Source organism: Onthophagus taurus, chromosome 3 (assembly GCF_036711975.1).
Source record: "Onthophagus taurus isolate NC chromosome 3, IU_Otau_3.0, whole genome shotgun sequence".
Taxonomy (NCBI): domain Eukaryota; kingdom Metazoa; phylum Arthropoda; class Insecta; order Coleoptera; family Scarabaeidae; genus Onthophagus; species Onthophagus taurus.
Genome location: NC_091968.1, coordinates 2542684 through 2564714, shown reverse-complemented (window position 1 = coordinate 2564714; position 22031 = coordinate 2542684). Strand labels below are relative to the sequence as shown.

The following is a 22031-nucleotide window of genomic DNA, read 5'->3' as shown; positions in this document are numbered from 1 at the left end:
CGTTTAGAAAATAAGAAACATTTTCTGCTACAAAAACGAAAAAATCGTAAAAATGGAGTTAACCTAGTTTTTTTCCTTGTAACATCCGCGCTAACGAATTTACAGAAAATTTGATGATGGTTTTGAATTTGTTGAAGTATTGTTCACAAAAAGATACTCTGATAAAAGTTCTAAACCCAATCGTTCTTGAAATATCACAGATTTTCTGCAGTACAATGAGATAAATCCTAGAAATGAGGAAATCTTGACTTATCACCATGTAACTTCTGTACCAGTGTACTTATTCCAAATTTGATGATACTTCTAAATTCCTTCAAGCTTTCTTTACAAAAACGTACTTTTTGAAATAAGTTCTAAAATGAGCCGTTCGGGACATAAAGAACATTTTCTGCTAAAAATCGAAAAAATCGTAAAAATGGCGTTAACCTAATTCTTTATTTTGTACCTTCCACGTTAACGTATTTATAGAAATTTTGATGATGATTTTGAATTTGTTGAAGTATTGTTCACAAAAAGATACTCTGATAAAAGTTCTAAACCCAATCGTTCTTGAGATATCAAAGATTTTCTGCAGAACAAAGAGATAAATCCTAGAAATGAGGAAATGTTGATTCATCACCATGTAACTTGTGTACCAGTATACTTATTCGAAATTTGATGATACTTCTAAATTCCTTCAACCTTTCTTTGCAAAAACGTACTTTTTGATATAAGTTCTAAAATGAACCGTTCAGAAGATAAGGAACATTTTTTGCTACAAAAACGAAAAGATCGTAAAAATGGCGTTAGCTTAGTTCTTTATCTAGGCAGACAAACTGGCCCAAGAGGCAGCGAAAACGCCCTTCATTGGACTCCAACAATGTTGTGGACTACAAAAAAGGTACCTAAAACAAGTAATCAACAATTGGGAAGTCTTAAAGGTAACCTTACGCTGAAAACAGTATGATAACTCCGTCGCAAAACAAAACCACAGAGGTTTTATGCCCTAGCAAAGGGAATCTAAGGACGCTCTCAACTTTCCTGACCGACCATGCGTCCCTAAAATACCACATCTTTCACATTGGACAAGCTGAGGATCAAATGTCGACTTTGATATACTGTGTAATTGCGTTGCCAAAGACACAAAATTTTCGGTAAAGCTCTTATGACACCAATTTCTGGAGGGCTAAAGTTGCTATAGATTTTATAGGACGCGGTACTACGATAATAATGAACTGGTAGACACAAACTACAGCACCTGTGTCGTAAGCGATCTTGGCTAAACTCAGAAGTAGGAATATAGGATTTTTGGTTAATACACACTTTTCTATAAATACTATCAATGCTTTGAACCCAAGTTGAGTGTATATCTTTAGTATTTCTGTTGGATGGCATAACCTAATTTCGATAAGCAGCACAAATGGTGTATTCGTTGAAAACTTTGTTGGAATAATGACTTAGACACAAAAAATAATTATTCATCATAGGGATAAATACATATTAACAATAATAATAATTCACTTTATTGCCCAACAAAGATCAATTACAGGACAATATTACAAGAAAAAGAAAATAAGAAATAACACATGCCATAAAACAAATATAATTCACATAAACACTCTTACACTATTATTGATTGTTAGTTAGTTTACACATCCTCTGCACCGGGGAGTTGGCTAAAACATTGGATCTGAAATTCCTCAAATAAAACTGATTTGTACTACGTGTTGTACGCGTAGGCACCGCGAAAATGATCCGCGACAACAACCAACCACAATCCAATTCACCTTGCACTAACTTCTGCAAAAACTTGATGCACTGGTCATCTCTTCTTACGTCTAGTGCAGAAAAGTTGTGACGCCGCAGCAGGGATGCGTAATCCATTCCACGATCCGGGTATGATCCGTCCAGGCGTAGAGACAAATATTTCAGAAATCTCCTCTGAATTCTCTCCAACATAAGTCTATGACACACATAATGTGGCGACCAAATTACAGAACCATATTCCAATTTGGACAATACAAAGGTCGAAAATAGGGTCGATATCAGAAAAAGCACGCGAGGTGCGCAAAACGAAAGCAAGCATCCTCGCTGCAGAAGATGCAATATTTTCGATGTGAGGTACAAAAGACAATTTGCGGTCAAAATTTACTCGCAGATCCTTGATTGTAGATAGTTTCTCAAGAAGAACACCTTCTGTATAATGAGAAGATGGAAGAGGAGACAGGAATCTTTAGCTGATAACGGTTACACCATTCCACCAAGACGTCCAAATCCGACTGAAGACTGACAACATCACGGTCCGCAAAAATAGGTCGGAATAGTTTCAGATCATCCGTATAAGCTAGTACGCTTGATGAAAATTTGTCTAGAAGGTCATTCAAGAAGATAACAAATAGTAGGGGGCTTAGATTTGAGCCCTGAGGAACACCAGACCTAGCCGTAAACTCCATAGACGCATAACCGTTGTAGTACACATAATTTATACGACCCGATAGGTAAGAGGCAAATAGTTTCATAAACTTAGGAGATAAGCCAAAAGCACTAAGTTTATACAAGAGGACGTCATGATGAATCATGTCGAATGCTTTAGAAAATCATCTACCTGACCGCCCCTATCCAAAGATTCACAAATTACCTCAGTAACCACCGCAAGGTTGGTAATGGTCGAACGACGCTTGATAAACCCATGTGGATATGGTGACACAAATGACTGAACCTGTGGATAAATCATCTTGTAAATAATCTGTTCAAATACCTTAGCGAAATTGGACAATAACGATATTGGTCGATAATCAGTAATGTTGGTACGTTCGCCATGCTTGAATACAGGAACAATGCGTGAGCGCTTCCAAAGTTTAGGAAACGAGGAAGTGCTTAAGGATAGGTTAATTATTAAATGAAGCGGAACTGCAAAAACTGCACAGCAATCAAGAATGAAAAATGCAGGAAGATCACCATCACAGCAGTAAATTTATTAGGTAACCTTTTTAGGAAATGAAGAACCTCTTGAAGAACTTGAAGAACATCGGCAACAAATACTGGAGGATACGTAGAGTGTACATCAACCATGTTATAAGCAGAGACACCAGAATATACTCCAGAGAATTGATCTGCAAAAGCATTAACTATTTTTTCAGGATCAGTGTAGGTGGACTTATCACGCATCATTTTTCCAGGAAGTCGAGAGGTCGTTGTTTTCTGTCTTATATAATTCCAAAAGTTACTCATATTGCATTTTTATATGTTTTTGTTTTGAAAAATATACCAAACTACAAAGTACTTTTACAGTATCTCTTTGGCACAAATTGGCATAAAGAAATATTGCATTTCCATTGCTAAATTTGTAACAAACATATCTATTACGTGCAAGATGAGAATTTTCCATCATTGGCATAAAGATACATTGCGCTTAAATCTTCATTAAGTACTTTGTAGTAATAATGTCTATTGGTTAAAAAAAATTAATTAACATAATTGGCAGAAATATATATTACAATTTTATACGCGTTTCTGTATTAATGAACTTGATGTGGGTTCATGTTAACCCATGATTTTTAATAAAGTTAAAGAGATACAAAATCGATATGAATACAATAAATTTATTAAAGTAACTGTATTTCCTTATAATATCTCATAATTAGAAAGATAAACTTAACTTACAAGGCAACAAAACTAACACAAAATTCGCTTAGTATTAATTGTGAATTGATCTATGTTCTTAAAAAACCAAGTCACCACAAAGTTACCACATAGTTAATTTTGTTTCCATTATGTTTCCTCATTCTGGGTAAAATGGATATAAAGTTAACAGGTAATTAACCAACTTATCAATAATCTTTAATAAGCGTGAATGGAACTAATGGATAAACGGTTTTAATTCACATCTAATACAATTTTCATAAATAAATAAATATTTGTTTTAATTTTTTTAAATTTTTTGGTTTTTCTCATCAAGTTGAAGAAATCACCAAGTTAATTCAAATTGGAAAGATGATGAAGAAAAAAAAATAGGTGGAATTGTAATTTATAAACGACGGTGAAGTTTAATTTGAAGTGTAGACGAAGCGCCTGTTGCTTATAAACGTTAATTTCGTAGCGAAGCAATTACGCTCTGTTGCAGACGTCTGCAATTCGAGGGACTTCGCCTCTAATGGACGTAACCTTGTGATCTAATGGTCACGGTTGGTACAATTCAAGGATGGATTACGAATTTTTTTTCCATATCGAGGACGAATTTTGCGCGGTGGTGATCGGGATCGGGCCCCAATTATTCACAGACCGCCGAATAACTGTTTCGTCGGAACATTCCTCGACGCCGACGACTGATTTTCCGTTATTTCTACTTGCTCTACTTTTAAATCAAAAGAAGCTGTATACCACAACAATTCGATTTTTGTCTTACTTATTCTTATTATCCCAAAGATACATATACGCTTATATATAGATAGGTATAGACACGTTAATTGTACAAAGTGAACTTTGGCCCCAATGAGCTATGACGCTCGCGTCGTTGTCCTTAGATGGCTCTCGGTAACTAACTCTCTGTAATAATTGCGAGTTATTAACAGGAAACGTTCCCTCAGCCACAAAATGAGGTTCGCTCGCTTGTACAGTCCGATGATTTACAACCGCAAGGACTAAGTAAATCATTTTTCGTTTCGTTCCCGTTGGATTTAGAATGAATTCGCTGTTTTACTATTCGCCGTTATTGCCTTGGAAATGTTTTAAGGAAATCAACTATTTGTAGAGAAGCATTTCGAATATCCGCTAATGATAGTAATGATATCCTGTCCAAAAGTAATGGATACTGCGTTTTCCTTGAAACTGGTTTAGAATCGTTTTTAATATCAATTTGTTCAGGGAAATGATCTCATAAAATAAGTAGTCTTTTTTCCCAACCACTTTAATTAGTTTGCTGCATCAATTAACCATCTCACCTTCATACACAATACTAATCACTCCACCTCCCACTAGCATGTGTAGATCGTGTGTCTTAATTAAACATTCCGTTATCGTACTATCTTAATCGTCCGGGAGCTGTTAAAGTAGAAACGCCGCCTTAGGCAGCTCGCAGACAATGGGCTAAGAACGACCACGGTTGTTGGATGACAGGTGCACAACTTTACAACTTTGCGGTGTCGTTCAATCACGCTTTCACAATTAATTATACTATACTCTATTTTTTAATTCGGAGGTGTAAAATGGAAAAAGTAGAAAGTATAGGGTTTAAAATATAAAGCACCAGAACTAACACTTGACCTAAAACTAGAATTCTTTTGATATAAGTTCTAAAATGAACCGTTCGGGACATAAGGAACATTTTCTGCTACAAAAACGAAAAAAACCTAAAAATGGCATTAACTTAGTTCTTCATCTTGTAACTTCTATGCTAATGTATTTACAGAAAATTTAATGATGATTTTGAATTTGTTGAAGTATTTTTCACAAAAATATACTGTTTGATAAAAGTTCTAAAACCAACCGTTCTTGAGATATCAAAGATTTTCTGCACTACAAAGAGATAAATCCTAGAAATGAGGAAATCTTGACTCATTATCATGTAACTTCTGTACTAGTGTACTTATTCGAAATTTGATTATACTTCTAAATTCTCTCAAGCTTTCTTTGCAAAAACGTACTTTTTGATATAAGTTCTAAAATGAACCGTTCAAGAGATAAGGAACATTTTCTGCTACAAAAACAAAAAAATCGTAAAAATGGCGTTAACCTAGTTCTTTACCTTGTAACTTCCGCGCTAATGTATTTACAGAAAATTTGATCATGGTTTTGAATTTGTTGAAGTATTTTTCACAAAAAGATACTCTGATAAAAGTTCTAAACCCAATCGTTATTGAGATATCAAAGATTTTCTGCAGAACAAAGAGATAAATCCTAGAAATGAGGAAATGTTGATTCATCACCATGTAACTTGTGTACCAGTGTACTTATTCGAAATTTGATGATACTCCTAAATTCCTTCAAGCTTTCTTTGCAAAAACGTACTTTTTGATATAAGTTCTAAAATGAACCGTTCAGGACATAAGGAACATTTTCTGCTACAAAAACGAAAAAATCGTAAAAATGGCGTTAACCTAGTTCTTTACCTTGTAACTAAAAAATGGCATTAACCTAGTTCTTTATCTTGTAACTTCCGCGCCAACGTATTTACAGAAAATTTAATGATGATTTTGAATTTGTTGAAGTATTTTTCACAAAAATATACTGTTTGTTAAAAGTTCTAAAGCTAATCGTTCTTGAGATATCAAAGATTTTCTCCACAACAAAGAGATAAATCCTAGAAATGAGGAAATCTTGACTCATTACAATGTAACTTCTGTACCAGTGTACTTATTCGAAATTTGATGATACTCCTAAATTCCTTCAAGCTTTCTTTGCAAAATCGTATTCTTTGATATAAGTTCTAAAATGAACCGTTCAGGAGATAAGGAACATTTTCTGATACAAAAACGAAAAAAACCTAAAAATGGCGTTAACTTAGTTCTTCATCTTGTAACTTTTATGCTAACGTATTTACAGAAAATTTAATGATGATTTTGAATTTGTTGAAGTATTTTTCACAAAAAGATACTCTTTGATAATAGTTCTAAAGCCACTCGTTCTTGAGATATCAAAGATTTTCTGCAGAACAAAGAGATAAATCCTAGAAATGAGGAAATCTTGACTCATTACCATGTAACTTCTGTACCAGTGTACTTATTCGAAATTTGATGATACTTCTAAATTCCATCAAGCTTTCTTTGCAAAAATGTACTTTTTGACACAAGTTCTAAAATAAACCATGCGGGACATAAGGAACATTTTCTGCTACAAAAACCAAAAAAACCTAAAAATGGCATTAACTTAGTTCTTCATCTTGTAACTTCTATGCTAACGTATTTACAGAAAATTTAATGATGATTTTGAATTTGTTGAAGTATTTTTCACAAAAATATATTCTTTGATAAAAGTTCTAAAGCCAACCGTTCTTGAGATATTAAACATTTTCTGCACAACAAAGAGATAAACCCTAGAAATGAAGAAATCTTGACTCATTACCGTGTAACTTCTGTACCAGTGTACTTATTCGAAATTTGATGATACTTCTAAATTCCTTCAAGCTTTCTTTGCAAAAACGTCCTTTTTGATATAAGTTCTAAAATGAACGGTTCGGGACGTAACGAGGATTTTCTGCTACAAAAACGAAAAATACCTAAAAATGGCATTAACTTAGTTCTTCATCTTGTAACTTCTATGCTAACGTATTTACAGAAAATTTAATGATGATTTTGAATTTGTTGAAGTATTTTTCACAAAAATATACTGTTTGATAAAAGTTCTAAAACCAATCGTTCTTGAGATATCAAAGATTTTCTGCACAACAAAGAGATAAATCCTAGAAATGAGGAAATCTTGACTCATCAGCATGTAACTTCTGTACCAGTGTACTTATTCGAAATTTGATGATACTTCTACATTCCTTCAAGCTTTCTTTGCAAAAACGTACTTTTTGATATAAGTTCTAAAATGAACGGTTCAGGACGTAAGGAGCATTTTCTGCTACAAAAACGAAAAAATCGTAAAAATGGCGTTAACTTAGTTCTTTATCTTATAACTTCTATGCAACGTATTTACAGAAAATTTAATGATGATTTGTTGAAGTATTTTTCACAAAAAGGTACTCTTTGATAAAAGTTCTAAAACCAATCGGTTTTGAGATATCAAAGATTTTCTGCACAACAAAGAGATAAATCCTAGATATGAGAAAATCTTGACTCATTACCATATAACTTCTGTACTAGTGTACTTATTCGAAATTTAATGGTACTTCTAAATTCCTTCAACCTTTCTTTGCAAAAACGTACTTTTTGATATAAGTTCTAAAATGAACCGTTCAGGAGATAAGAAACATTTTCTGCTATAAAAACGAAAAAATCGTAAAAATGGCGTCAACCTATTTCTTTACCTTGTAACTTCTATGCTAACGTATTTACAGAAAATTTGATGATGATTTTGAATTTGTTGAAGTATTTTTCACAAAAAGATACTGCTTGATAAAAGTTCTAAAACCAATCGTTCTTGAGATATCAAAGATTTTCTGCACTACAAAGAGATAAATCCTAGAAATGAGGAAATCTTGACTCATCACCATGTAACTTCTGTTGCAGAGTACTTATTTGAAATTTGATGATACTTCTAAATTCCTTCAACCTTTCTTTGCAAAAATGTACTTTTTGATATAAGTTCTAAAATGAACTGTTTAAGACTTAAGGAACATTTTTTGCTACAAAAACGAAAAAATCGTAAAAATGGCGTCAACCTAGTTCTTTACCTTGTAACTTCCGCGCTAACGTATTTACAGAAAATTTGATGATGATTTTGAATTTGTTGAAGTATTTTTCACAAAAAGATACTCTGATAAAAATTCTAAAACCAATCGTTCTTGAGATATCAAAGATTTTCTGCAGAACAAACAGATAAATCCTAGAAATGAGGAAATGTTGATTCATCACCATGTAACTTGTGTACCAGTGTACTTATTCGAAATTTGATGATACTTCTAAATTCCTTCAACCTTTCTTTGCAAAAATGTACTGTTTGATATAAGTTCTAAAATGAACCGTTTAGGAGATAAGGAACATTTTCTGCAACAAAAACGAAAAAATCGTAAAAATGGCGTCAACCTAGTTCTTTACCTTGTAACTTCTATGCTAACGTATTTACAGAAAATTTGATGATGAATTTGAATTTGTTGAAGTATTGTTCACAAAAAGATACTCTGATAAAAGTTCTAAACCCAATCGTTCTTGAGATATCAAAGATTTTCTGCAGAACAAAGAGATAAATCCTAGAAATGAGGAAATGTTGATTCATCACCATGTAACTTCTGTACCAGTGTACCTATTCGAAATTTGATGATACTTCTAAATTCCCTCAACCTTTCTTTGCAAAAATGTACTTTTTGATATAAATTCTAAAATGAACTGTTTAAGACTTGAGGAACATTTTTTGCTACAAAAATGAAAAAATCGTAAAAATGGCGTTAACCTAGTTCTTTACCTTGTAACTTCCGCGCTAACGTATTTACAGAAAATTTGATAATGATTTTAAATTTGTTGAAGTATTGTTCACAAAAAGATACTCTGATAAAAGTTCTAAACCCAATCGTTCTTGAGATATCAAAGATTTCCTGCAGAACAAAGAGATAAATCCTAGAAATGAAGAAATGTTGATTCATCACCATGTAACTTGTGTACCAGTATACTTATTCGAAATTTGATGATACTTCTAAATTCCTTCAACCTTTCTTTGCAAAAACGTACTTTTTGATATAAGTTCTAAAATGAACCGTTCAGGAGATAAGGAACATTTTCTGCAACAAAAACGAAAAAATCGTAAAAATGGCGTCAACCTAGTTCTTTACCTTGTAACTTCTATGCTAACGTATTTACAGAAAATTTGATGATGATTTTGAATTTGTTGAAGTATTGTTCACAAAAAGATACTCTGATAAAAGTTCTAAACCCAATCGTTCTTGAGATATCAAAGATTTTCTGCACTACAAAGAGATAAATCCTAGAAATGAGGAAATCTTGATTCATCACCATGTAACTTCTGTACCAGTGTACTTATTCGAAATTTGATGATACTTCTAAATTCCTTCAACCTTTCTTTGCAAAAACGTACTTTTTGATATAAGTTCTAAAATGAACCGTTTAGGAGATAACGAACATTTTTTGCTACAAAAACGAAAAAATCGTAAAATGGCGTCAACCTAGTTCGTTACCTTGTAACTTCCGCGCTAACGTATTTACAGAAAATTTGATGATGATTTTGAATTTGTTGAAGTATTCTTCACAAAAAAATACTCTGATAAAAGTTCTAAAAAAATCGGTTTTGAGATATCAAAGATTTTCTGCACAACAAAGAGATAAATCCTAGAAATGAGGAAATCTTAACTCATCACCATGTAATTTGTGTACCAGTGTACTTATTCCAAATTTGATGATATTTCTAAATTCCTTCAAGCTTTCTTTGCAACAACGTACTTTTTGATATAAGTTTTAAAATGAACCGTTCGGGAAATAAGGAACATTTTCTGCTACAAAAACGAAAAAACTTAAAAATGGCGTTAACTTAGTTCTTTATGTTGTAACTTCTATGCTAATATATTTACAGAAAATTTAATGATGATTTTGAATTTGTAGAAGTATTTTTCACAAAAAGATACTCTTTGATAATAGTTCTAAAACTACTCATTCTTGAGATATCAAAGATTTTCTGCACAACTTAGAATTAGAAGCATTTGGGTTCAACCGTCTTGAAAGACGTGCGGTTAAACCCAACTGTTTCTAGTTTTCGGTCTAGTGTTAGTCCAAGTTTTACACTATCACTAGAACTAACACAAGACCTAGAACTAGAATCATTCAGGCGCAACATCTCGAATTTTCCTAGTGTAATATTCGCTTAAAACTGACCAATAGCAACCTTTCTTTTTGGCGCTTCAATCATTTAAATAAAAATTCAAAGATTTATTACCTTTAAAAAGTGTAACATAATGATTCCATAAACAAAGTTAAAACTCATAACTTGGGAAAATATGAGACTCTTGAAATCGAAGTGGTTGATCTTGTTGAGTAAGATACGATCATGAAGGATTTAAGTTACTGCGTTTTCATGCTGAAGGAACACAATGTCCTTCGTCTGGTCATCTTGTATTGAAAAAGGAAAAACTTCTTCCTGACATAGTACCCTTATAAAATGGCTGGTGAGCTTGAAAATAACTCAGCTCTTTACGACTCCTAAACATGTCGTCGTGGACAGCGCGGATCCAACGACGTTGATTGGCCAAAGTTACCGACTAGACGCACTCCGACGAAGCTGGAATTTTTAGCATAAAGGAATCGGATTCTTTGATTTATTACGAACCCAACAGCGAGCCGAGATAACTCTCCGGAACGAGGACGTTATGCATAGTCATAATGATAAAATTTTTTTCTCCGATATCGACGTCGGATCAAAAAGGAAACCCGATCTCTAAGAGAGCAAATTCTTTCTTAGAGAGAAAATTCCTCGGTTAGACCACTATGTTTCTTTCGTTCGTTCCTTGTGTCTTTTGTCGTTACGGATAAAAACAGGATTCCAGTGAGATTGCGGTACGGCTCTCTCGGACCAGAACCTGCACTCTTCGTTGACACAAGGTTAACAGTGACTCTGACGTAACAGTGTTAATTAAAGCGACATCGACCCGCTTTTTTCTACTTGTTCACCGTTACATTTCTGCTTACGTTTGATTTACACATTTTTAAGAAACAAATCATGGTGATTCTTTTTGCGAAACATAAAACACTTTATAGTTGCCATTAAATAAGCATCTTCTCGGGTGAGGCAATTAAGAAGAAAAAAATGTTGCTGGATTCTAAAGATGTTGCTACGGGGAGATGGAGATGGTCTCTATGTACCTCAACGATGTGGGAGTCGGATTCTTCGTGGCCGGCTTCGAGTTAGAAACGGCATTATGCACAGATATAGGGGGAGTCGCGAGCGGCCCGAGTCGGTCATTGCAGTTCAGTGAACTTTATTCTAACGCTGCTGGACTCCCGATCTCTCTGCAACTGAACTATCTTCCTATACTACCTGCAACATTCTTATCTGGGGTAACAATTTTCTTAAAATCTTACTTCCTCCCAATTGATTTTCACTTAGTCAATCTTTGGTGTTGACAACATCTTATTACCTAGTCGATAGATAAACAGGACAATTTCCACTCCAATTCATCGGTTCGTCGAGCACGGCATTGTGCGAACGAATCCGCAACGCAGAACGAACCCATATACCGTACGATACATTACCACAGTACCTTTCGGGACACGCGGAAGCGGCACCGCGGAAACGGCTTCCGGTCTTCGTTTTGTTGTTTAAGTCGCAATATAACCGGGACCATTTATGACAAATGAGCCACTGGTAGTCATAAAAATTGTCATGAAGCTCCACGAAACCCAGAGAGGCAACAGTTCTAACTCGTTTTTGCACGGAGTCATCGTCACAGCTCATTCTTCGGCAGCGTTTAACAACCTTCGAGCTCTTTGCGCGACTATTAATAACTCCATGTGGCCTTCGAGGGTCAACCCAACATCCTTTCTTCTTCTGTAATCCTTCTAATACAATCCTTCTAATATAATATATTAATAATGATATTAAGATTGAAATTCCATTTAGAGTTTGCGCTAGTTAATCCATTATATATAGCCTCTTTGTGCAACTTCTTGGAAAATCATTTAGTTGCGAATCAGCTCACGTTCTCCGGGTGGTAAAAACGGCAATTCCAAAGTAAATACGAATACCACGAGAGAGCATTAAGTGGAATTTGTCGAATTCCGAGTCCAGTTAGGTGCCAATACCAATGGTTACCGATCTTAAATTCAGCACCACGGATTCACAGTGTGCGCGCCAAGAACAACCGTTTTCCCGTGGATTACGGTAACGGCAGGTTACGTGTGCAGATTTACGAGCCGTCTAGGAAGGTCGTAAAATTACCTAGTATTTGGATGAGGAAACAATGGTCGAAAACGACCAAATCGGTATCCGCGAGCGCCAACTGACGCCCATTAGGAGCGATTCTCAACTTTCATCGTATGTGTGTCATCGCGCGATGAAAATAAAACTTTGAGTCGATGGTATACTGTTATGTAGGTTTCGGAAACCGTTAGATAAATATTTGGCCTTATTATACAACTACTATGCGGCGATAATTATTACTTTGATTGGTCCACCAAAACTTGAAACGCAGCAATTAAAATCGTATCTCAAGAACGAATTAAGATAGTTTAAGATAATTTGAAGCATTCTTTGCAAAAAAGTACTATTTGATATAAATTCTAAAATAAACCGTTTAGGAGATAAGGAACATTTTCTGCTACAAATACGAAAAAATCGTAAAAATAGCGTTAACCTAGTTCTTTACCTTGTAACTTCCGCGCTAACGTATTTACAGAAAATTTGATGATGATTTTGAATTTTTCACAAAAAGGTACTCTGATAAAAGTTCTGAAAGCACTCGTTTTTGAGATATCAAAGATTTTCTGCACAACAAAGAGATAAATCCTAGAAACTAGGAAAGCTTGACTCATTACCATGTAAATTCTGCACCAGTGTACTTATTTGAAATTTGATGACACTTCTAAATTCCTTCAAGCTTTCCTTGCAAAAACGTACTCTTTGATATAAGTTCTAAAATGAACCGTTTAGGAGATAAGGAACATTTTCTGCTACAAAAACGAAAAGCCGTAAAAATGGCGTTAACATGTAAGTTCTTTATCTTGTAACTTCTATCCTATCATATTTACAGAAAATTTAATGATGATTTTGAATTTGTTGAAGTATTTTTCACAAAAAGGTACTCTGATAAAAGTTCTAAAAGCACTCGTTTTTGAGATATCAAAGATTTTCTGCACAACAAAGAGATAAATCCTAGAAATGAGGAAATCATGACTCATTACCATGTAACTTCTGTACCAATGTACTTATTCGAAATTTGATGATACTTCTAGATTCCTTCAAGCTTTCTTTGCAAAAACGTACTGTTTGATATAAGTTCTAAAATGAACCGTTCAGGAGATAAGGAACATTTTCTGCTACAAAAACGAAAAAATCGTAAAAATGGCGTTAACCTAGTTCTTTACCTTGTAACTTCCGCGCTAATGTATTTACAAAAAATTTGATGATGATTTTGAATTTGTTGAAGTATTTTTCACAAAAAGATACTGTTTGATAATAGCTCTAAAACTAATCGTTTTTGAGATATCAAAGATTTTCTGCACAACAAAGAGATAAATCCTAGAAATGAGGAAATTTTGACTCATTACCATGTAACTTCTGTACCAGTGTACTTATTGTAAATTTGATGATACTTCTAGATTCCTTCAAGCTTTCGTTGCAAAAACGTACTTTTTAATACAAGTTCTAAAATGAACCGTTCAGGAGATAAGTAACATTTTCTGTTAGAAAAACGAAAACATCGTAAAAATGGTGTTAACCTAGTTCTTTACCTGGTAACTTCCGCACTAACGTATTTACAGAAAATTTGATGATGATTTTGAATTTGTTGAAGTATTTTTCACTAAAAGATACTCTTTGATAAAAGTTCTAAAACCAATCGTTCTTGAGATATCAAAAATTTTCTGCACTACAAAGAGATAAATCCTAGAAATGAGGAAATCTTGACTCATTACCATGTAACTTTTATACCAGTGTACTTATTAAAAATTTGATGATACTTCAAAATTAATTCAAGCTTTCTTTGCAAAAGCGTACTGTTTGGTATAAGTTCTAAAATCAGTTGTTCAGGAGATAAGGAACATTTCTTGCTACAAAAACGAAAAAATCGTAAAAAGGGCGTTAACCTAGTTCTTTACCTTGAAACTTCCGCGCTAATGTATTTACAGGAAATTTGATGATGATTTTGAATTTGTTGAAGTATTTTTCACAAAAAGATATTCTTTGAAAATAGCTCTAAAACTAATCGTTTTTGAGATATCAAAGATTTTCTGTACAACAAAGAGATAAATCCTAGATATGAGGAAATCTTGACTCATTACCATATAACTTCTGTACTAGTGTACTTATTTTAAATTTGATGATACTTCTAAATTCCTTCAAGCTTTCTTTGCAAAAACGTACTTTTTGATATAAGTTCTAAAATGAACCGTTCAGGAGATAAGGAACATTTTCTACTACAAAAACGAAAAAATCGTAAAATTGGCGTTAACCTAGTTCTTTATCTTGTAACTTCCGCGCTAACGTATTTACAGAAAATTTGATGATGGTTTTGAATTTGTTGAAGTATTTTTCACAAAAAGATACTCTGATAAAAGTTCTAAAACCAATCGTTCTTGAGATATCAAAGATTTTCTGCATAACAAAGAGAAAAATCCTACAAATGAGGAAATCTTGACTCATTATCATGTAACGTCTGTACCAGTGTACTTATTCGAAATTTGATGATACTTCTAAATTCCTTCAAGCTTTCTTTGCAAAAACGTACTTTTTGATATAAGTTCTAAAATGAACCGTTCAGGAGATAAGGAACATTTTCTACTACAAAAACGAAAAAATCGTAAAATTGGCGTTAACCTAGTTCTTTATCTTGTAATTTTCGCGCTAACGTATTTACAGAAATTTTTTTGATAATTTTGAATTTGTTCAAGTATTTTTCACAAAAAGGTACTCTTTAATAAAAGTTCTAAACCACAAATTGGGTGGCTTACGTCACCCAATTTCTGCAACAATCCATTAACCTTTGCTCCAGAGGTGAAATATCTGGGTGTTATCTTGGACAAAGGACTAACTTGGACATCACACATTAGTTGCAAAATCAAAAAAGCAACGATTGTACTTACCCAGTGCCGAAGGGCTATTGGGAATACTTGGGGATTAAATCCGAAAGTTACAATGTGGATCTACACTTCTGTGATAAGACCCATGGTAGCTCGCGGAGCCATAGTCTGGTGCTCAGCACTAAACAATGCATATAAAGCTACATTGCTGCATCAATTGCAACGACTGGCCTGCCTGCTAATCACAGGCGCTATGAGATCTACACCTACGATTGCCGATTAGACTATGTTAAACGTGCTGCCCCTAGATATTTTTATCAGGGAGGTGGCCGTGATGGCATTGCTTCGGTTGCGATCAGTAACTGAAAAGCATGTTGTTAAAATGGGAATAGTCCGGAGCAAGCTCTGGAGTGAGGCTGTTAGTAAACAACCCCTCCTTAAAGCTCGCACAGACTACATTACACCTACTTTCTTAGGCAAGCACACTTTGGCATGGAAACGATACCCCAGAGCAACTCAAGCTCGGGCAAAACGCTGACCATCTACACTGATGGATCAAAGAAGGCTAGAGGTTCCGGAGCGGGAATCTTCTCGCACGATCTCCAGCTGCACCTTTCCACTTCGTTAGGATCGTATTGCACGACTGCTCAAGCCGAATTAATTGCTATAAATATAGCAGCCGATGCGATTATCGACTTACAAAAAAGTCGGCAGAAACGTTGTAATCTGTACTATTAACAGACAGGCTATGCTGGCGGTTGGCAGGCATCATACTGCTTCATCGTTGGTGAAGTTCTGTCGGCAATCACTCGAAGAGGCAAACGTATACAACAACGTCACGATAAAATGGCGAAAAGGACACATCACAATTAAAGGACATGATCATGCGGACAGGTTGGCGAAACGGGCGGCTAACAAGTTACCGATCTTCCCTGAACCGTTTGTACCACTAGCTGTTAATACAGCATCAAAACTGATAAACTCCATCTCCCACCGAGCTTTTTGCGATAGATGGGATGGGACAGCAGTAGGTGCCTTTGCTAAGAAAACTCTGCTCTACCCTGACCGGAAGACATCTACTCAGTTTCTGGGAAAATCGAAAAGTGACTTGAGGCTTCTCACCCACTTCCTGACCGGACACTGCAGGTTACGTAAGCACATGTTTTACATGAAGCTGGCGAATACACCCCTCTGTAGAAGGTGTGAAATGGAAGACGAGACGGTAAGTCATATTGTTTGTGACTGTCCAAACCTCGTGTACTTAAGGGAATCTATTTTCGGAGTACCATGGCTCCAAATTTCGGATATAAGGAACATACCTTTCTGTTCTATACTAACGTTCATGAAAAGATTGGGCTGGTTTTCTGACCCTTGAATGAATAGTAAACTGTGGGGACGTACAAAGGGTCCGCTGGGGCCTAAGTGCTGTGAGTAACTCACCCCCACGTGAAACTGAATACATACATACAAAAGTTCTAAAACCAATCGTTCTTGAGATATCAAAGATTTTCCGCACAACAAAGAGATAAATCTTAGAAATGAGGAAATCATGACTCATTACCATGTAACTTCTGTACCAATGCACTTATTCAAAATTTGATGATACTTCTAGATTCCTTCAAGCTTTCTTTGCAAAAACGTACTGTTTGATATAAGTTCTAAAATGAACCGTTCAGGAGATAAGGAACATTTTCTACCACAAAAACGAAAAAATCGTAAAAATGGCGTTAACTCTTTACCTTGTAATTTCCGCGCTAACGTATTTACAGAAATTTTGTTGATGATTTTGAATTTGTTGAAGTATTTTTGACAAAAAGATACTCTTTGATAAAAGTTCTAAAACCAATAATTTTTGAAATATCAAAGATTTTCTGCACAACAAAGAAGTAAATCCTAGAAATGAGGAAATCTTGACTCATTATCATGTAACTTCTGTACTAGTGTACTTATTGGAAATTTGATGGTACTTCTAAATTCTTTCAAGCTTTCTTTGCAAAAACGTACTTTTTGATATGTTCTAAAATGAACTGTTCAGGAGATAGAGAACATTTTCTGCAACAAAAACGAAAAAATCGTAAAAATGGCGTTAATCTAGTTCTTTACATTGTAACTTCCGCGCTAACGTATTTACAGAAAATTTGATGATGGTTTTGAATTTGTTGAAGTATTTTTCACCAAAAGATACTCTGATAAACGTTCTAAAACCAATCGTTGTTGAGACATCAAAGATTTTCTGCACAACAAAGAGATAAATCCTAGAAATGAGGAAATCTTGACTCATTATCATGTAACTTCTGTACTAGTGTACTTATTCAAAATTTGATGGTACTTCTAAATTCTCTCAAGCTTTCTTTGCAAAAACGTACTTTTTGATATAAGTTCTAAAATGAACCGTTCAGGAGATAAAGAACATTTTCTGCTACAAAAACGAAAAAATCGTAAAAATGGCGTTAACCTAGCTCTTTACCTTGTAACTTCCGCGCTAACGTATTTACAGAAAATTTGATGATGATTTTGAATTTGTTGAAGTATTTTACAAAAAAAAACTTTCTGATAAAAGTTCTAAAACCAATCGTTCTTGAGATATCAATGATTTTCTGCAGAACAAAGAGATAAATCCTAGAAATGAGGAAATCGTGACTCATTACCATGTAACTTCTGTACTAGTGTAGGTGTAAGATTAAATAAAAAAATTTTAATAATAATTAATTATGCCATCAGCAATCTTTTAATTTCGATAAACATTATTGTTATGATTTTTTAAACGCAACTCTACATCTAGGTTAGAAATAGATGTTCAAAGAGTCGTATCTCGAGAATGAATCGAGATACAACGATGAAATAAAAAACATTTTAAAACAAAATTAATGAAGATTTAATATGCCAAAAATAATTTCTTATTTTTTATAAACATCATTGTTATGATATTTTAAACTTAACTCGTATACTTATGTATTAAAAATGGAACTTCAAGAAATAGTCGGCATTTTATAGATAATTTAATGTGCCAAAAATAACTCTTTGTTTTTCATATACATAGTTGCCAGATTGATGCTTCAGGCTGCATATAACTTCCGCAGTTCAATAAGTGAGTTTAACATGTATTGGGAACCCCTACTGTTAAAGCATAAAATGAAGCTCCGTCTTGATTGCTTATTATAGGATCCGACGTTTCTTCCCGTTCATCTTCTCCACTACTTTTTATCTGCGCTCTAGGCACATTGTTGGAAGTGATTCGCTCATCTAGCCGCACACACAGATTCTATTCGTTAGCAATATTGTGGGAGTTTAGACAATTCTGTTCTACACTACAATAAATGATTCATTGTGTCATGTGCACCAAGTACTGTTCCAGAAAATTAATTTCCAGTACTTTTGGTTATACTAAATAAATCGCGTTATGGTACTGAAAAAACAAGCAGAGCAGACTCAAGTTTTGCTGACTGGTTCAAAAGGGTGAGATTTCTGTTTCTACGAATTCTCTACAACACCGACAAGATTATTCTAAAAAAATTTATGGAAATGATATATTTTTGCTGAATGTAGCGTCTCGGAGGCAAGTGACCTTGGGATTAGTCAAGATAAACGTAGCATAAATCTTGCTGTAAAAGTAATTTGTGTAATAAAACAGCGAAAGTACATTTTTGCTGCTTGTACCTCGGTTTTAATCTCTAAGGCAATGCAAATAAAACGTTGTGTCCTTGATATATAGACAACCCTTATGTGCTAAGATAGAAAAGACATATTCTCGGCGGTCGTCTTAATCTCTAACCCAACGAAACAAATTTGAACTTGGTAGCTAAAGTTAGCAATATAATTTTAATAAATTATATTTACTTTCTTAATCTAACGTTGAAATTACTTGCTATAACGCAATAATAATCAATTTCTTTGTAAAATGTTATTAAAATTTATAGAAATTATATTCATAGTTTCGTATTTGGAGAAAATTCATAAAGTGGCAACATCAAGCGACAAACTCGTCGTATTAATTAATTCCATAGCAATTAAGCTGGGTATTAATTAAGTGTAAATCCACAATTTCCATTACAAGATACTTCCTGGTAACTCTTAAACCATAAGAAATATCTGTGTAAAAGGATGTGGTGGTGGTCGTATATGGTAACAGCACGTGTGGAATGTGTGATGAATCTGTTCTCAGCAAATACCTAAATTGAAAAATTAATAACCCCTTTATTTTATAATTTTTTTATTAAGATATCAATAAAGGCTATATTTGTAATGAAAAATTTCAATATATAGATTTAGATATCTTATTAATTTTTTTGTAATCTTCTTTCATGCCACCACAATCCAATCATAATCATAACAATAATTAGATCCACGAAGTTGATTTCGCTACTATACCATCAAGAGTGGTTGACCTTCCCAGAATTATTATAAACACGTAATAAAACCTCGTTTCACGCTTCATTAACCGTTTAGTATTTTGCGATGGGCCAATTCTTCTTCTTTCTTTATGTGCCTCGATCGATTTGTCCTCATTTGCCTCGTCGATCGGTAGGCATACCGAGGAAAAATCGATCGTTGCTCAGCGCACGAGAAGTTAAGAAGATGAAGATGACGAGAAGGAACAAAATGAAGAGAACGACCGGGAAATACAATTTCATGTTTTTATAAAATAATGGTTTTCGTGCGGTGACTTGGATGTAATAAAGCTTTGTTTTCGTGTTAATTGGAAACTTGCAAGATTGTATTGTTGGGGTTGTTCTACCGCAATGTTATCTATAAAGTTTTTTATATATATTTTTTTTAAAATAATAATTTTACTATTAAAGAAAGAATCAAGAAATTAACAGTTTTAAACCTTACCTTATATATTATATCTTTTTTTAATTTCTTGGTGTTGATCTATAATATCAAGTTTGTTGAAGAAGACCTCTAAGAGTTCCAATGTTAGCGCACAAAAGTACTAGTACTAGAACCGGGCGATCACTGAGAAGCGGAGCCGCGTCCGGCAAAGTCAAGTTCAAGAACACGACGACGGTGGTGGGAACTCGATGGAACCTGAGGAACCGATCGCGGTACGAAATATGCCTTCGAGGCAGCGCTGCTGGTTCTTCTTCGGCCGCGACCTCGACCACTATGTGAGCACGCAGCGTCGGCAGCCTAATCTTATAGACGCCGAAGACGCCGCTCTGGTTGCACTTTTTCCCCTGGCTAATCGCCGCAATCGGGCACGAGGAACAGTTATGTATACGCGAACGCAGTTGCTCAACGCTAAATTCCTTTTCGGCAATACCGATAACCGGTAAAAAAACAAAATCTAAAAGATGATATTTCATCTTTCAAATTGAGAAATTCCTTTCTTGATTCTCTAAAGAATTTACCAAAGCTACTTTGTAACAACTTTAAATTATTATCGACAGTTTATCGAGGAAGCGTACTATGAAAAGAGCTTTCGACATTGTATGGTAATAAGGAAGAAGTGAATGCAAGGTAAAGATAATCGTCATTAAATTGCAAGCACTGCTAAAGTGCTTCCACAGTTTCTTGTTTGATGTGTATGATTTTATGCGATTAATTCCAAGCATTTGAGAAGTATCTAAAGTATCTAGCACAATAACGATTTAGAAAGATTGTAGAATTAAAAAAAAATCTAAATATATCATAAAAATATGTACAATTCATCTACCAACAATGAGCTTTTTAATACAATTAGAACACTAATAGAGATAGTCGAGTAATCGAGTAACTTGATTGCAAACGTTCTAGTCTACAGATTGAAAAAAGGCAAATCACATTTAAATCCTTTCTAATTAAGCTTTCTATTAAGATATCAAGCATTAAAATATCTCAATCAATCCTAATGATATAGAATAAAAGACATAGTTTTGTTTTAAATATTTGAAGCTCCAACAATTAACTTAATGATAACCATTTTAAACTTTCGATTAAAATGAGTTATATCCAATTAAAATTCTTATTATATAAGCTTTCTTTTAATATATCATCCATGGAAATATCTCAATTTATCTATCAGATAAAAAGGGAAAAGTATTAATTTAATTTTAACTGATTCAAGCTTTTTTGAGTATCCTGATTTTGAGCGATTCATATATAACGCGCCATATTGTTTTGAATTCAATATTAATTAAGCTTTCTTTTAAGATATCACGTATTGAAAAATCTGGATTTTTCCCAAAGATATCATAAAAATGATATTCATCAATCTTCTTCATGTTAAGCTACAACGAGTAACTTGATTACAAAAGTTTTGAACATCAGATTGAAAAAGGGCAAATCACATTGAATTCCTTATTAATTAAGCTTTCTTTTAAGATATCAAGCATTAAAATATCTCAATTAATCCTAATGATATAGAAGAAGAGACATAGTTTTGTTTTAAATATTTAAAACTCCAACAATTAACTTGATGATAACCGTTGCACACATTCGAATAAAATAAGTTATATCAAATTTTAATGTTTATTATTTCAGCTTTCTCTTAGTATATCATCCATGGACATATCTCAATTTATCTATCAGATACAGAGGGAAAAGTATTAATTTAATTTTAACCGATTCAAGCTTTTTTGAGTATCCCGATTTTGAGGGATTTAATTATAACTCGCTATATTGTTTTGAATTCAATATTAATTAAGCTTTCTTTTAAGATATCACGCATTGAAAAATCTTTATTTTTCCCAAAGATATCAAAAAAATGATATCCATCAACCTTCTTAATGTTAAGCT

At 33.9% G+C, this 22031-nt stretch overlaps 1 protein-coding gene across 1 annotated transcript in view; it reads right to left on the bottom strand.

Annotated features, from left to right (window-relative positions):
- The window catches only part of LOC111423967 (trynity), a 37294-nt gene extending 16866 nt beyond the window's left edge, over positions 1–20428 (bottom strand). The window contains exon 1 of the mRNA XM_071194713.1: positions 20148–20428. The gene's annotated coding sequence lies outside the window, so the exon portion shown is untranslated. The remainder of the gene's footprint in view (positions 1–20147) is intronic.
- Between the last annotated feature and the right edge of the window lie 1603 nt (positions 20429–22031).